Consider the following 6538-nt stretch of genomic DNA (forward strand, 5'->3'; position numbering starts at 1 on the left):
TTAGATATTCTGTTTTAATTACAAGAACAACCTATGATTTAAATTATTACTGTAAGATTTTGTCTTTTTATTGATGCTAATGCTAGAATTAGCATTATTTTGTCTATATGAATAGCCTACAGTTGTATGACATAGACTAGACTGTTATATATTTTTCTAATCTATGGGTTGTTATGAAGGAGTCCTGTTTAAGACAGTGTGTTTTTTACACACTTTCAAGCACATGTAGTTAAAATTAAATCAAACGTGTACAAACAAAAACTAACATTTTGCTCAGCTCAATAAACTAATAAAATGATTAATCCCTGTAGTCGTGTAACATTAATTCCACTAGGCTTAAAACTAACAATTATTGTTGTCAATTAATCAATTAATTAATTGTTCTTTGTATTTAATATATCAGAAAGCAGTGTGATAATAAGTTAGCAGAATCAATATTCAAATTGCTTGTTTTATCCAGACCACAGTTCAAAACCTAAAGATACTCAGTTTACTATCATATATCACATAAAAAAGAATAAAATCCGCACATTTAAGAATCTGGAACCAGTTATTGTTGATGTAAAGTGAATGAAACACTATATAAACCAAAATAAATACATTCATTTTTCAGCTGATCAACTAATTGATGAATGGACTGATCATTTCTGCTCTATTTCCATTTAACTCGTTTCTTAGTGCATGAGCTGAGAAACATAAAACCAACACAGCCCTAGTAACTGCCTGCTCCAGAGCAGAGTGGAGAGGAGGGAGAGCAGAGAGTATAGGATCACAGAGTTGGGGGGTAGAGAGAAATAGTTCAGAGAAAACAGTTCTCACAGCGAGGGCACACCGGATGATCAAGGCACATTTGTCAGTAATTTTAAAATGCTGTTTTTGTAAGACAACAGGCCAAGTAGAAAGACGTTTAAAATTAACTGCAGTTCACTCACCGTGCTGACAATGAACTACTTTAAATGAAATAAGTTTATTTTTCACTGGCATGTAAATAATTTGTTTTCTGCCTTTGTCTAACATGCTCACAACATCCCTATGTGATTTCACACGCACAAAAACACACAATAACCACTCTATTGAAACGTGTACGTAGGTGCTAGACAGCTGTTGTTTCTAACCTGAGGGCAAACCTTGTCAAAGAAGAGGGAAGTTAAGATGACCCTCTTTTGTTTCCTGTCTACAACCTCCAAAATTACCCTGTTATACGCAATTCCATTCTAGACATATGTTATTTTAGAAAAACAGAAAACAAAAACTTGAAAACCATCAGATATAGAGGGATTTCTAGTACTCAGTGACCACTAACCACTACAAAGGCCACAGTGACTAAAGTATCTTTTGAGTCACTGTGGGGAGAATATCCATAACACATTTAAGACATGGTATATGCAAATTCTACATAGAGCTGCCTAGTATTATTATGCATCCCGATGCCTCAAACTGTCTATTTGCACAGAGGTTACCAATTGGAAGGGGAATTTGCTGTCAATAGGACATATAGGTAAATAATCCATTGGGTATCCCCTGGGTAAAGAAAAGCCTCGGCACAGAACATTAATTAGTCTCATGGACAGACTTAGGAATGTAATGGGGTTACTGCTTGGAACAAACGCACATATGGGCCATAAATACCTTCACAAACATACCATGCGCACATTCACATTCGGACACACACACTCGGATATGCAGGAATACACAGGTACGAACACACAAAACGAATAGACAGCTACAGCATTGGAAAATAGTCACAGCTATCAAAGAAAGGGCATCTTGAGTTATTTATCTAACACCTATTTGGATTCCTTTCATTGAGGAATGCATTAATGAAAAGATTAGATTTGAACAGATGGAAACATCTGTTTAGGGAAATGAATTTGTAGTGGAGGCAGAGAAAATCTCTCCTATTCTCGCTTTTTTCCAGTAGACGTTAGGCCTTGAGTAAGAATAGTGCTGTTGTCAGTATTAGCAATGAGGCTTGTAAGCCCTCCAAGTAGTTTGTAGTAACAGCTGGGTCTGACATGGAGAGCATGTACAAGGGCAGCCAGGCTGAAGAGAGGGAGGGGGCAGCAAAAAAAAAAGAATAAAAAAAACATATATACTGAGGATCTTCTCCTTAATGAACACAGAGTGCATCTAATGGTGACACGGGGTTAAAGCAGAAATCAGTTGGATAACAGTTAAAGATTGAAAAACAAAGCTGAGAGGAAATTTACCATCATACCTATATTTTTTGAATAAGGGTGGTACTACTTTCTCATTGGAGCCAAACTAGTTTAACATGTTATTCTTAATATTGAGTGATTTTATGCTCAGCTGTTTCAAAACAATTAGTGCATCCTGTAATATGTGAACACTGTAACGCCGCCATCCGTCCTCCATTTAGTTAGTTTCACAAAGTATCACAATTAGCACTGACATAAAAGAGCATACAGTGACCTCTAAAAGTGGATTCAAAATTACATTTCATTACCCACAGTAGCTATGGGTAATCTGCCACATGACAACCTCAGTGCTTAAAGCGTCATTATACAGGAAGGACCAAACAACAACAAAAGCATGTCATCTATAATCTGAAAATACATTCACAGTACAATGGACAGTCAGAGCATGGAAGAATGCTGTCACAGACCCTCTTTGATTCCTTCGAGCCATTCCCGGCTTCATATCTGTAATTAACGACAGATGCACATGGAAAATTAGCATATGTTTGGCACATTGGTGCTAATCGGTCATATATTTGTGCATATTAATGAAATATTTATCTATGTATTGCATAAATTCACACAAGAAATAACAGCGTGTAATAATGTGTAATAATGTGTACTAATTACTTAATCCTCTTTGGATCTTTTTTTTTTTAAATCAATAAGGCTTTGTATAGAACAAAAAAGGAGGCCAATCCTGCAGCACAGATGCATTACACATGTCCCCTTTGATTCCTGCCGCTTTACCCTCCAATCAAATACAATGTTTGGCTCTTACAGCCTCATAGCTGGGTTTGGTGCTTGCTACCTGCTTCAACACTCTCAGATGTTTAGCCCTCATTTCCCCCTGTTCTGCTCATAGGAAGGCGGTCATGCAAGCCAAACCACATCACCAGGTTATATCACACACGACGATAAGCCTGTAAACATACAGTATAAGCAGCGCATACACATACACGCACAAACAGCTCGGTGGTGAGGCAAGCTGCTCACCTCGTTCCATACTGAGCCCCTCACAGCCTGTAATAGTAGAGGCTTAGGTTTGGGTGGGGGAAGGGCAGAGGTGCACAGGTTTCTGATCAGACAAGAAAACTAGGCCAAGACCAACAATCCCTCTCTCTCAACAGCCTCAGCCCCTCCTAAATGCTACAACTTTGCTCCACGGCTGTGACAATCACTCGCAAGATCATCATTAATGGCGAAGCAACGGAGTGATTTTGAGCCACAACATGTGTATTTAGAGGCAGAACAGCTTCTCATAGTCGGGCTATGATTCATGCTTCCTTGCCCCTTTGGAAGCTGTCCTCCAATAAGAGTTAGAGACTGGGGGTAGGAGCGGATAGATTGATAGTGTTGGCTGAGTGCCCATGCTCCGAGTCTATCTGTGTTGAAGGGGAGGAGACAGGGGGAATCTATCTGTTGTGCTCTCTGTGCTCATGATAAACTGACTCCCGTCAAGCCTTTTCCCCCTATTACAGCTCGCCTGGTAGAAAGAAAACACCCAAACTCGCACCGACTTCCAACATGTTAAACAACAATAAAATGTGCAGAGAGTGGAGCGGGTGATTTAAACAAGGCAATAATCCACAAGGTTATGCTACCCCCCACCCCCCACCCCACAACGATAGCTGGAAAACATAAGCGTAACAGAGGGATTGTTTTGGAACAAGTGAGGACAGCATATCTTCTATAATTCAAGGAAGTATTCAAAACAGCCAAACTTAAAGGGACACAATGATTTCACTTGATCACAAATGGGGCCACGGTCAGCAGAAAATGCATAAAAGTCTTTCTCCCTTATCCAGAAACTGTAATTCCCACAGAGCTCCACAGTGAGAAAGAAAATGAGTTTGAGGGATTGTCCATGACATTAATCCTCCCAAACACTACAGTTCTAGCTAGGATCCAATACAGACAGACAAACACAAAGCAAATCAACAATCTATTTACCAAAAGGAAAAAACTAAATCAACAATCCTTTTGGCTTCTGTCTGCTCTCTTTTGACAATAGCTTTCCTGGATGCTGTCTTCCCCTGTTCTCTCTGGTGATTTTATGGGACCCCTCCCTGCCATCTTGGATTCCCATTATTGTGCAGTTGTATGGGTGCCCCCTGTTCTGCCACCCACGCTTCAGGTACAGGGAACAGAACACCAGCTTCCTGTTTACAAAGCCGGGCAATTGAAAGTCCCACCGCCACTCTGTACAGCTGAGGAAAAAGAGCAGATAGGAGGCTGTGGTGTTGAGGTTTTTAAGTTGTTGTTTTTTTAAAGATGAAGAATGGGAAGGTGAGAGATATAAAGAAATAGAGGCAGGAGGTGACATGGGCAGGCATGGAAAAGTACAAAGTATTTCTGCATAAGTCAAAAAAAATCTTTATCCCCATCTGAAAATAGTACAGTAGCCTTATATCAAGGGGGAGGTGTGCAAAAAGTCACATGATAACAATCAGATCAGAAGCTGAATTGACTCTAAATCAATTGAAGTAGGCATGTCAGGGCTGCCCAGGACAGGAGGGGGAAGAGAGGGAGTGAAAGGGAGATAGATGTGAGCCTGTGTGGGGGAGGGAAGCAGAGATTGTTGGTGTCGTGGGAGCACTGCAACAACAATAACAGCAGTGTGTGCATGTGTGCCTATGTGTCTGTGTCTGTGAATGAGTGAATGAGTTGGAGTGGAAGTGGGGATGTGTTATAGCTCACAAAAGTGATGAAATGACATCTCCGTTACTTCAGCATACAGCTGCTATTGCAGCAAAGAACACACTGTTGAGATATCTGACCTTCTATTTTCTTTGGTAGCCGCTGGTCAGAAATGTCTGCTTGCCTGTCATGTCCTCCCTAATTAGCTATATCTACACAATGACTCCACTGTGTCCATCACAGCAGATTTCTGCCCATTGATACTCGGGTCATTTGTATAATCAGCATTGGAAAACACAAATTCTAATTTTTGTTGGAGTAAAAAAATACAACACAACTTGACATAAATGTGTTTTGAAGGCTGCTCATTATACATTTATATTACCCCAAATACTCTTATACTCATATACACACCATCAAGGGATTGTTTCAAATATCTGAGCTAATGATTTAGGGTACAGCTTCCAGGTATGCCTCCGATATGAAAACTTATGGATATGGCAAAATTTGGGTTGAGGCTTCTCTTTTTCGTTGTTTTCTCTCTTTCTTTCATCTCTTTTTCTCCTCCCCTCCCCCCTTTCTTTGCAGATTAGAATTCATTAGCAATCAAAGAGCCTCCAGAGAGCTCCAGCTCTTAATTACCTACTCATTTGCATTTTTGCATATTAATGACTGCAGGGTTTTGGTAGGGTTTTTGCCGCAGTGGTTTAAAGGCACCTCAGTCCTCTGTTCTCCGGGGAGGAGGAGAGATGGCCAGAGGCAAGGCTCCAAGCCTGTCCAATCCCCCCTCTATCCTTCCTGATGGGAGCTGGACAGAACAAGGGGAGGGGGAGAGAGAAGGGGGGTGATGGGGGGGTAACTACAGGGGTGCACAGGTTAAAGGTCAATGTCCCTTATCAACATAAGAAAGAGCACATGTCTTCAGCGCTGCCTAATTATTGTCATATTGAGCAGTTTAAACACCTGATCTGAACAAAATATACCCTTAGAGAAACTGGAAATCTATACTGCAGAGATTGCTCACGTGGGTTTATTGAGGACGGCAGCTAGTTTGGATGAAACTCATGTCCCACAGTGTGCAGAGGCAGGGGTATTTTATATCCCTGGAGAAAGGTGTGTGCCGGTGAAAATGAGGCTAGTGTGTGTGTGTGTGTATAGCTGTTTTCCTTTACATTACAGCCTACCTCCAAGTGTTCATTGTGAGGGCAGTAAGAGGCTCGTTTACTGTGAGCCTTAATGACGATGCTATGCATGCACATACACGGCAGTCAGATTATAAAACCTCACCTTCGCACATAAGCATATAGGCAAACATGTAAACGGAAACAATTGCAGACACACATATAAACACAGGCGCGCTGCGCGTTCACATGCACAGATTCAGGGAATAATAACACTAGAGATGCCAGACAACAGCTCCCAGGCATCTCCTAGCCCCTGAAGTGCTGCCGTGCCTCTTATCCAATATGTTTTGACTGCAACAATGATGTCTGAACATGGAAAATAACACCATATCCAACTGTGTTCTTAGATACCTTACACACATAACAATTAATGATTTGGAGCCCCGAGACATCTGGCCAACAGGTTCAACATGACTGAATAAAATATATCACATGATGATATAGTACACTGTGTGGATTTGTAGTATCATGATGAAAATGTCATGACATGTCAGCATGTTAATGAGGACAATTATA

This window comes from Scomber scombrus, chromosome 8, assembly GCF_963691925.1.
Source record: "Scomber scombrus chromosome 8, fScoSco1.1, whole genome shotgun sequence".
NCBI classification, from domain to species: domain Eukaryota; kingdom Metazoa; phylum Chordata; class Actinopteri; order Scombriformes; family Scombridae; genus Scomber; species Scomber scombrus.